The sequence below is a fragment of the Pan troglodytes genome, chromosome 1 (genome assembly GCF_028858775.2).
Source record: "Pan troglodytes isolate AG18354 chromosome 1, NHGRI_mPanTro3-v2.0_pri, whole genome shotgun sequence".
NCBI lineage: Eukaryota > Metazoa > Chordata > Mammalia > Primates > Hominidae > Pan > Pan troglodytes.
In genome coordinates this window covers 65594827-65606994 of record NC_072398.2, presented here as the reverse complement: position 1 = coordinate 65606994, position 12168 = coordinate 65594827, and the positions used below count along the sequence as shown (strand labels likewise).

The 12168-nt window shown below is 37.9% G+C and overlaps 1 protein-coding gene across 36 annotated transcripts in view; it reads left to right on the top strand.

Moving 5' to 3' along the window:
- The window catches only part of SMG7 (SMG7 nonsense mediated mRNA decay factor), an 82831-nt gene that overhangs the window by 16949 nt on the left and 53714 nt on the right, over positions 1–12168 (top strand). The window lies entirely within an intron of this gene.

Below are 12168 nucleotides of genomic sequence, written 5' to 3'. Positions count from 1 at the left end.
CTATTTAAATGCATTTAAATAAAATGAAATTTAAGATCCAGTTTCTCAGATGGTGACATGAGAATAGTTGATAGAGGAAGGTAGGAAGGTTTTGTGGCTTTTCTCTTTTCACTCCAGTAGGTTATCAGTAACAGTGGTATTGATATATAACTGTGCTGTCCAGTGTGGTAGCCACTGGCCACATGTGGCCATTTAAATAGAATGAAATTTAAGATCTAGTTTCTCAGTTACACTAAGCATGTGTCAAGTGCTCATGTGGCTAGTGACTGCCATATTGGATAGCTCAGTTCTATACCCATGGTGTAGCATCTTTACTGTACAAGAGTCAATCCAGGAAAAATAAAATGTTTATAAGGCTTTTTTTTTTTTTTTGAGACGGTCTCACTCTGTTGCCCAGGCTGGAGTGCAGTGGCAGTCTCAGCTCACTGCAACCTCCACCTCCCAGGTTCAAGTGACTCTCCTGCCTCAGCCTCCTGAGTAGCTGGGATTACAGGCACCCGCCACCATGTCCAGCTAATTTTTGTGTTTTTAGTAGAGACGAGGTTTTGCTGTGTTGGCCAGGCAGGTCTCGAACTCCTGACCTTAGGTGATCCACCCGCCTTGGCTTCCCAAAGTGCTGGGATTACAGGCTTGAGCCACCACGCCTGGCCAAGGCTTTTTTTCTTTTTAACCCTAATTATTTTTCTTTTTGATATAGTTCATGAGTGTTCACAATATCTTTCACATGTGTTACATGTTTTCACCGACAGAATCCTGCAAAATAGGCTTAATTAACCCTCACTTTTCATACAGTAAATTGAAGCTTAAAAATAAAAAGTTCAATCAACAGAGTTAGACAGGGCTTGAATTTTATTTAATTCTACTCAATCCAATATAAAATACCTAAGGTGCTAAGTACTGTGTTAAATAGTAAGATACTAAAAAGCTAGCTGCTCTGCCCAGGTCTGGTCCTCATTCTCGGGTTCTTGTCAGATCTTTCTGCTTGGGCTGGGCAAGGGAGGACAAGTGGAATAACTTTGTGAAGGGCAAGTGTGGTTTCTTTGAAATTGGTTACAGGGTGCTCTGGCTGTTGTACATCTAACTCCTAGGTCCTACAGCTTGGGCTGGGACCTCACCTCCCTAAGGATGGTTAGATGTGAAGAATGAGTGGGAGAGAGATTCATCGATGATATTGATGTTGACCATAGAGAAATAGTAGCGCTTTTAATGGAAATGAGGAATAAAAGGGAATATTTAATGAATATCTATGGTGAGATGCCAGATAGACAATTGGAATAGGACCATGGCTGGGTTAGAATTATTGCCTTTGTATTGTCTTCAATAATGGTGAGACTTGAATCTACAAGCTGGGAAGTATGAATTAAAGAAGTATAAGGGCATTAGGGCCAGCTTCTTAGGGAACAAGTACCAGATAGTAATAAAGATCAACTTCTATTCTCAATGGTTTTGTTACTCTACCTATTTAGGTGGAAGGAGAAAGAAGAAACAAGAAGTGACCTATCGAAAACGTGAGAGGGACTAGGAAAGACTGAGCAGAAAAGTTTTAATGAAGGGGTTGCTCTAATGCAATAGTTTGCAAAATGTGGTCCCCAGATGAGCATCATCAGCATCACCTGGGAACTTACTAGAAACACAAATTTTTGAGCCCCATCTCAGACCAGCTGAATCAGAACCTCTTGGGATATGGCCCAGCAATCTGGGTGATCCAGGGCTAGTTTTTGAAAAAACACTGGTAAAGTATGGTATTGAGTACTGAGAGTTTGGGAAATACAAGGACTGGGAAAAAGCTCTTAGATTGGTCAGGGAAGGTCATTGGTAACACTTGAGCAAATTTGCTACAATGATAAAAGACCCTAACTGCAAGTTTAGAGATGACTTAGGTAATCAGAAAGTAAAGCCAGTAGCTATATATATTGTCTTTTCATAAAGTTCAAAGACAGGGAGAAAGATGGATGCTTGATGGCAAAAGCAGGATGGACGGAAACTTAGGTTGGAAGGACTGGAGTACATTTTATGTTTTGGGCTTCAACAGACAATATAAAAGGGCATTTATTTTGTAGAAATTGTTTTATTCTTACCTGTGGACATTTTCTATGCAGAAAGCATTTTAAGTATAAAATATTTTAAAATTGGCTTATAGGAGACTGATATTTTAATAACTCTATTATAAATGTATATCTGCATTGAATAAAATAAAAACGTTAAGATTAAAAAATTTGGTAACATTAAATTGCCACCGCTACTGTTAATACTTTCTAGTCTTTTTATCAATATAGAATATGCATTTTATGCATATACAGATAATGCATTTTAAACATATACTGTTTTAATCAAATTCTGTATGTAATAAAATATATTTATTTTAAATGTATAGTTAAGAATTTTGACAAACATATGCCCCTATAACCATCACCCTGATCAAGAACATTTCAAATCCCCCCAAAGTGCTTTTATTTATATATTTAATTTGAGATGGAGTCTCACTCTGTCGCCCAGGTTGGAGTGCAGTGGCACAATCTTGGTGCACTGCAACCTCTGCCTCCCAGGTTGAAGCAATTCTCCTGCCTCAGCCTCCTAAGTAGCTGGGATTACAGGCATGCGCCACCATGCCTGGCTGATTTTTATATTTTTAGTAGAGCTGGGGTTTCGCCATGTTGGCCAGGCTATTCTCAAACTCCTGACCTCAGCCTCTCAGAGTGCTGGGATTACAGGCGTGAGCTGCCATGCCTGGCCTCAAAGTGCTTTTAGACCCCTTGCAGTCAGTCTTAACTCTGCTTAACCCTCTGTGCCTCAGGCAATCATTACTCTGATTTTTTTCAATGTTAATTTTGTTCGCATGTCCCATAACTTCTGAAGTGGCATGATGTAATGCATTATTTTGTGCCTGTATTCTGTTGGCATAAAACATGCCAAGCAATTAATGCACATTGTTGTACACATTCATAGTTCCTTCCTTTGTTTACTGCTGAATAATATTCTTTTGTGTGAATATATAATTTGTTTATCCATTCAGCTTTTGATGAACCTTTAGGTTGTTTCTAATTTTTTGCTATTATGAATAAAGCTAGAACATTCTGTCTAAGTCTTTTTGTGTACATGTGTTTTCATTTCTCTTGGTTTGCATGTATGTATTTTGGGATATAAATGTGTGCATGTGCATGTGTAGAATGTTACATACATGCACATATATATACACTCAGGTACATACATATGTGACTATATACATATATATATCTCTCCTAGTCTGTGGCTTGTCTTTTCGGTTTTTAATGTATCTTTTGAAGAGCATAAGTTTTAAATAAATATTGATGAATCTAGTTTATTAGGTTTTTTTCTTTTATTGAATCTTAGCTAAGAATTCTTTATCTATCCTGGATTGGTGTCTTGATCTATTTGTGCTGCTATAATAAAATACCTAAGACTAGGTAATTTATAAGCAACAGAAATTTATTTCTCACAGATCCAGAGGCTGGGAAGTCCAGTATTAAGGTGCCGGCAGGTTCGGTGCTGGCAAGGGCCCAGTCTCTGCTTCCAAGATGGCACCTTGTTGCTGCCTTCTTTACAGGGGACAAATGCTGTGTCCACATATGGCAGAAGGGATGGAAGGGCAAAAAAGGCCGTACCTAATTCTCTCCAGCCCTTTCGTATGGCACTGATCTCATCCATGAAGGCAGAGTCCTCATAGTCTGATCACCTCCTAAAGGCATCACCTCTTAATACTGTTGTGTTGGGGATTAAGATTTAACATGAATTTTGGAGGAGGAGGCACAAGCAGTCATACCATACCAGGCAGTAAAAATTTACTCCTTAGTTTTCTTCTAGAAATAGATTAAGTCTGTGATCCATTTTGGATTAATTTTTCTGTGATGTATACTATTGTTTGAGGTTAATTTTTTTCTAGTTTTAAAATTTTCATCCAGTTGTTCCAGCATCACTTGTTGAGAAAATTGTTTTTCCCATTAAATTACTTTGATACCTTTGTCAAAAATATATTGGCTATACATGTAAAAACACACATACACGTATACATAAATGTAGAAATAGGTGAGCCTGTTTCTGACCTCTGTTCTGTCCTATTTCTCTGCATGTCTATCCTTTTACTACTATACTGTCTTGATGACCACAACTCTCTAGTAAGTTTTGAAATCAGGTAATCTAAGTTCTTTATTTTTTGGGAATTGTTTTAGCTATTCTGGGTTTTTGCATTTCCAGATAAATTTTAAAATAGCCTGCCAGTTTCTAACGAAAACAATCTGCTTGGGTTCTGATTGCAATTGTGTTATAACTATAGTTCAGTTTGGGGAGAATTATATAAATCCTTCTGAAGACATCAGCTTTTGTCTTTCACTTATTTTCTGTGTCTTTGTTTTCCGCTCTTCACTATTTCCTTCCTTCTACTTTATTTGGATTTAATATGCTGTTCTTTTTTTTATAGCTTCTTAGATGCCTAGGTAGATGCTTAGATCAAGGCTTTTAGACCTATTTTAACATAAGCATATAAAGCTATAAATACCTCTCTAAGCACTGCTTTTATTGCATCCGACACGTTATATATGTTTCCATTTTCATTTGGCTTAAAATATTTTCCAGTTTCTCCTGTGATTTATTCTTTACCTGTGATTATTTATTATTTATTTTATTTTATTTGTTTTTAGAGACACAATCTCGCTCTGTTGCCTAGGTATTGTGCAGTGGTACAATCATAATTCACTGCGACTTCAAACTCTTAGGCTCAAGTGATCCTCCCACCTCAGCCTCCTGAGTAGCTGGAACTACAGGAATGCACTGCCACTGTTCCTGGCTAATTTTTACAAACTTTTTTGTAAAGATAGGGTCTTATTATATTGCCCAGGTTGGTCTCAAACTCTTGGCCTCAAGCGATCCTCTGGCCTCAGCCTCCCAAAGTGTTGAGATTACAGGTGTGAGCCACTACACCCGGCAACCTATGATTATTTAGAAATGTTTGATTCATTTCCAAATATTTGAGGAATTAGAGAACTTTATTCTTTAACTTAGACAACTAATTCTAGTTGTTTATATATATATTTTTAAATTTGTACTTCTATGACTTTAATTCTTTTAAATTTCTGAGATTTGTTTTGTGGTTCAGCATATGTTCTATCTTGGTGAATGTGCCATGTGCACTTATAAAGAAGGTGTATTCTTTTGTAGGGTAAAATGTTCTCTAAATGCCAGTGGGATCTGTTGGGTTATAACCTTAGCGTTGGTCTAACCTCACTGGTTTGTTTTGTTTTTGTTTTTTATTGAGACGGAGTCTTGCTCTGTCACCCAGGCTGGAGTGCAGTGGCGCGATCTCGGCTGATTGCAACCTCTGCCGCCCATGTTCAAGTGATTCCTGTGCCTTAACCGCCCAAGTACCTGGGACTATAGGCACACCTGGCTAATTTTTGTATTTTGAGTAGAGACGGGGTTTCGCTGTTGGCCAGGCTGTTCTCGAATGCCTGACCTCAGGTGATCTGCCCGCCCTGGCCTCCCAGAGTGCTACGATTACAGGCGTGAGTCATAGCACCCGGCCACTTTACTGGTTTTCTGCCTACTTTTTGTTAGTTATTGAGAGAGTTTTGAAATCTCCAAATAATTATAGATTTATCTATTTCTCTATTCCCTGTTTCTGTTTTTGTATTTTCTTTTTTGTTTGTTTGAAACAGGGTCTTGCTCTGTTGCCCAGGCTGCAGTGCAGTGACACCATCATGGCTCACTGCAGTCTCAATCACCTGGGCTCAAGCAATCCTCCCACCTCAGCCTCCTGAGCAGCTGGGACTACAGGCATACGCCACCATGCCTGCCTAATGTCTTCTATTGTTTTATGAACTGTCTTACTCTTTTTTAAATTGCTCTAGTATTTACATTATGCACCTTTATATTATATAATTTTATGTATAATATAAAATGTTACAACAGTATAGTACTTTCATTTTCCTTTCCTTTTGTTTGTACTACTATTGTCAAACAGCTTCTATATTTGTTTTAAGTTTCAAAATATAGGGGACTTTTTTGTTTTTGTTTATTTTTTCTTAAAACAATAAATTGACTTTTAAATAAGTTTTAAAACAAAGAGAAAAAAGTTATTTTATATTTACTCATATATTTACTATTTCTGGCACTCGTCATCTCTTTGTTTAGTTCAAGGCTTCCATCTGGTATCATTTTCTTCCAGCCCAAAGAGTTTCCTTTTTAATATTCCTTATGGTATTGATCTGTTGGCATCAAATTTCCTCAGCTCTTATGTTTCTAAAAAAAAAAAGTATTTTTTTCACCTTTGGTTTTAAAGAATATTTTTGCTGGATATAAAATTATAGATTGGCATTTTTTCCCTAGTATTTTAAAGATGTTATTCTATTATCTTCTGGCTTGTCTTTTTTCTGATAAGAACTTAGCTAGCCCTTGTTCTTTTTTTTTTTTTTTTTTTTTTTTTTGAGATGGTGTCTCGCTCTGTTGCCCAGGCTGGAGTGCAGTGGTGCAATCTCGGCTCACCACAACCTTGGGTGTCTCGCTCTGTTGCCCAGGCTGGAGTGCAGTGGTGCAATCTCGGCTCACCACAACCTTGCCTCCCGGGTTCAAGCGATTCTCCTGCCTCAGCCTCCCGAGCAGCTGGGACTACAGACGCACGCCACCATGCCCAGCTAATTTTGGTGTTTTTAGTAGAGACAGGGTTTCACTATGTTGGCCAGGCTGGTCTCCAACTCCTGACCTCATGATCCATCCACCTCGGCCTCCCAAAGTGCTGGGATTACAGGCGTGAGCCACCGTGCCCAGCCTCTTATTTTAATCCTTCTTAGGTAATATATATATATTTTTTTCTCTCCTTTTATCATTGTTTTTCAACGATTTGATTAAAATGCCTTTGTGTGGTTTTCTTTTGTGTTTAAATGCTTGTAGTTGAGCTTCTTAGATTTATAGGCTTATAATTTTCATCAAATTTGGATCCTGCAATTGCCATTGAAGTCTGTATGTTCATTTCTCATGTATAATTCATGTGAGAAAATACGGTAAACCTGTGTTATCTGGTAATTCTCATTAATAAAAAATTTCTAAAATTAGGATTTTTGTTTTACATTATGTTGAGGAGGAAGAGTGAGTGAGGAAAACAACTAGAGAGAACTCCTGGGAAAGAACTTACGCTAGAAGCTAAAACCAGGAGGATTTCTTGAAGAGTTCTTTATCAGATTTAAGGGAAGTAGGATGTGGGTGTGTCTTATGCTGTTCAAAAAGGCAAACTGGGCCAAGCGAGGTGGCTCACGCCCCTAATCCCAGCACTTTGGGAGGCCGAGTCGGGCGGATCATGAGGTCAGGAGTTCGAGACTAGCCTGGACAACATGGGGAAACCCATCTCTACTAAAAATACAAAAATTAGCCGAGTGTGGTGGTGCGTGCCTGTAATCCCACCTACTCGGGAGGCTAAGACAAGAGAATCGCTTGAACCCAGGAGGCAGAGGTTGCAGTGAGCCCAGATTGTGCCACTGTGCTCCAGCCTAGGTGACGAGCAAGACCTTTTCTCAGTGGGAAAAAAAAAAAAAGGCAAACTGAATAAATCATAAGCAATGAGATATTTACACTTTAGCTTTTAATATATGAACTGTTGAAAATTGAGGCCTGTCATGCATTGTAAAATAATGAGCAAAAAAAGTTTAGGCTCCAGAATTCTGATATTGTGCCTGGATTTGAATTCCAGTCCTAGCACTTACCATCTTTGTGGCATTGGGCAAGTTTCCTAAAATCTCTAGGTGTTTCTTTAATCATAAAATTGGAAAAATGGTTATAATCTCAGGTTGTCATGAAAACTAAATCCAGGATGGCTTATGTTCTTCACTTGTCATTTAGTAGATCCCCAATAATTATTAGTTATCTTTCCTTCTTTATATATTAACTTTTTATTTTTTCATTCAGGTACTTTTTTTCCTTTTAAATATATGCAATAGTTAAACAAGTCCCTATGGCCCTCATGAGACTGTATTTACCCATTATGTTTCTCTATTGGATCTTTTCTATGTTGTTGTTTATCCCATCCTATTAAAAAACATGTTATGTATTCCATCTTAAAAACCCTTTTGACCTTCACATCTCTCTGTAGCTACTGCCTCTTTCTTTTCCCAGACTATTGTCTAAATTCAATTTTAACCTCAGTTCCTATCCTCTTATAACAAGATCCTCAGTGACTTCCACATTACTAAATCCATTGATTAGTTCTCAGGCCTCATTTTACTTTGTTTTTCAGGAGCATTTATTGATTCTGCCCTCTTTTCTTGAAGCTTTTTCTTTATTTGGCTTCTGGGACACTTTGTTTGACAAATTTACCTCCTACTTCTCTGGCCACTGGTTCTCAATCTGTTTACTATTTGTTTCCTTCTCAGTCTAGCCAGGAGTGTCCAGTGTTTTGGCTTCCCTGGGTCACATTGGAAAAAGAAGAATTGTCTTGGGCCACACATAAAATATGCTAACACTAATGATAGCTGATGAGCTTTTAAAAATTGCAAAAAAAAATCTTAGAATGTTTTAAGAAAGTTTGTGAATTTGTGTTGGGCCGCAGTTAAAGCCGTCCTGGGCTGCGTGGGGTCTGTGGGCCATGGATTGGACAGGCTTAGTCTAGCCCTTAAATATTGGAGTTTCTCAGACTTGTTACTCTTAACACTCCCTTGGTAATGTCATCCCGTCTTATGGGCTTTAACGAATATCTGTATGCTGATGACTCCCAAATGATATCTGTACTCCCACTTTCCTCTGACCCCTTTAACAAAACTCTTTAAGAAACTACCAGTTAATTACATTCATGTCATACCTTTGCTTAAAATGTCCAAAAATTTTGCTTGGTGGTTTCCCATATCTCAGACTATCTAGATCAAGTTAAGTCTGACCTGCATAGTCCAAAACAACTTCGCTCAAATGTCTGGGCCCTCAACTGGAATGGCTGTGATAGCTAAGAAAACTGGGTCTCTCTTCCCAAGTAGTCTGTCATCCTCAGCTTCACAGTGTTTTGATGGTGTTCCAAAAGGGCAAGCCCAAATGTGCCAGTGCTTACAAAGTCTCAGTGTCACATTTACTGAAGTCCAGTTGGCCAAAGTAAGTCACATGACCAAACCCAGGATTGGTAGGAGTTCCAGGGGTACAAATGCCAAGAGGTGTGTGATTCATTGGGGGCAGTTAATAATGTATCACAGGTTTTATATAATCTGCATCTGGTTTAATTTGTTAAATTATTTTTTATTTTATTTATTTATTTATTTTGAGATGGAGTCTTGCTCTGTGGCCCAGGCTGGAGTGCAGTGGCGTGATCTCGGCTCACTGCAACCTCTGCCTCTCCGGTTCAAGCGATTCTCCTGCCTCCCCGGTTCAAGCGATTCTCCTGCCTCAGCCGCTGGAGTAGCTGGGATTATAGGCGCCCGCCACCGTGCCCGGCTAATTTTTGTCTTTTTAGTAGAGAGGGAGGTTTCACCATCTTGGCCAGGCTGGTCTAGAACTCCTGACCTCATGATCCCACCTGCCTCGGCCTCCCAAAGTGCTGGGATTACAGGCGTGAGCCACCGCGCCTGGCCAAAATTATTTTATTATTATACAGCACCCATTTCTTTGCTCAGGAAAATAATCAAGAAAAAGAACTGTCTAGATAATTAAATTGTCATCTGGAAGTATGGGCTAAATAATGGCTCTTGTGAGAATATCAAGTTTGACTTTTGAGTATCTTTTGTTTTTCAGTTTCAGAGAGTACCTGTAAGTAGAGAATGTACTATTTGTACCACAATAATTTATAGAATATTTTATTTAGTTAAATCAGACAGTATCTTGAATATTGTTGCTAGTTAATTAACTTGTCCATCTTTCATGTTATCTACCTGTTCCAAGTTAGAAAGTTGAACTTTATTTCTCCCTAATCTAAAATTATATGGAGCTTTGCATTTTATAAAGCACTGTTTCAGCTGAGTGCAGTGGCTTATACCTGTAATCCCAGCACTTTGGGAGGCCGAGGCAGGAGGATCTTGAGCCTAGGAGTTCAAGATCAGCCTGGGCAACATGACAAAACTCTGTCTCTACTGCAGATACAAAAATTAGCCAGCTGTGGTGGCACGTGCCTCTAGTTGCAGCTACTTGGGTGGCTAAAGCAGGAGCCTAGGAGGTTGAGGCTGCAGTAAGTCATGATTGCACCACTGCACTCCAGCCTGGGCAATAGAGTTTAAAACGAAAAACAAAAAACACTGTTTCTTTTTCCAACCTAATTTTTGTTCACCGTCACCTGTCAAAGGATATGGTTACACTCTTGTTTTCTTTTTCCTTTAAAGCAGCTTTAGGTTTACAGAAAAATTGCGAGAAAGGTATAGAGATTTCCCATATACCCCTTGCTCACACACGTGAATAGCCTCCCCTGTTATGAACATTCCCCACCAGAGTGGTACATTTGTTATAACTCATGAACTTACATTGACACATCATATTCACCCAAAGTTCATTTTACATTATAGTTCACTCTTGGTGTTGTACACTCTGTGAGTTTGGACCAGTGTGTAATGACATGTATCCACCATTGTATAGTACAGAGTATTTTCACTGCCCTAAAAATCCTCTTTGCTCCACCTGTTCATTCCCCCTCTCTTCCCCTCCAACTCCTGGCAACCACTGATCTTTTTACTACCTCCATAGTTCTTGCCTTTTCCGGAATGTCATATGGTTGGAATCCTATGGTATATAGTCATTTTAGATTGTAACATGCATTTAAGTTTCCTTCATGTCTTTTCATGGTTTGATAGTTCATTTCTTTTTAGTGCGAAATAATAATCTGTTGTCTGGATGTACCATAGATTATTTATCCTTTCCCCTACTGAAGGATATCTTGGTTGCTTCAGTAGGTGAATGGATAAATTAGTTTTCAGTGATTATAAATAAAGCCGATATGATATTCATGTGCAGGTTTTTGTGTAGACATCAGTTTTCAGCTCAATTGAATAAATACCTAGAGGTCATATGGTAAGATTATGTTTAGCTTTGTGAGTAACTGCTAAACTTCCAAAGTGACTGTACTATTTTGCATTCCCAACAGCAGTGAATGAGAGTTCCCGATGCTCCACATTCTCATTCGCATTTGGTTTTGTAATTGTTCTGGATTTCGACCATTCTAATAGTGTAGTAGTAGATCATTATTGTTTTAACTTGCATTTCCCTGAGACGTTTTATGTGGAGCATCTTTTCACATGCTTATTTGCCATCTGTGTATCTTCTTTGGCGAGGTGTCTGTTAAGGTTTTGGCTCATTTTTTAATCGAGTTGCTTGTTTTCTTAATGTTCAAGAGTTCTTTGTATATTTCAGATAAGTCATTTATGAAATGCGTGTTTTATCTTCGACTCTGTGGCTTGTTCTCTTGACAGCCTGTTTTCTCCATATTAACTCCTTGTACTTTGTCTTGTAATGCCCCTTTGTCAGTTTTTTCATATTACCATTTCCAAATAAATTTGGTGTGCCGTTACTTACATTAACACTACTTTTAATTCTAGTATCTACTCATATTTTTGCTTTCATTTTGGTATCCTTCTTGTTTGGAATTCTGTTAACCTTTTATCTGTATGTGCAAGCATCTGATTACTTTGTTATGTCTTCTAAGGTGGTCTTATCTGACCATTTATATATTGAGATACTAATTTTAATATGTTTATTATTTCAAGAAGGTACAGGGGTTGTTGCAAAAAAAGGACTATTTTTAAAAAGGCATTGGGTTCATTGCTTTGGAAAGCATTGTTTTGGCATACCTTGTTTAATGTAAAAATTGAGATGAGGGGAAATAGCTTTCCTGTTGTTTATGGCTTAACCTACTTTGCTTGTTTCATTCATTTGGGTTGTGAGCTTATGTTCTGTTTGAAGTTATAGATTTTATATTTATATTATGTTCTGTTTGAAGTTTTAGAAATATTTAATGTTCTGTATATATTATATAGATTCCACTATGATGAAAACAAAATGTGAATTTCAGAGAGCCAAGTAAATGATTATGTATTTATCTGATTGACTGTATAAAATGGTAGGTTTTCTTAAGAAAAAGTATGTTATTCCTGGTTCTCAGATGGAAAACCTTTCAGATTGTTTTTGGTGAAGACTTTTAAAACTATTGTCAGGTTTTAGAAACCTTGAGTTTTTAGAATCTTTACCTTTTATTGAGAAACTGTTTAG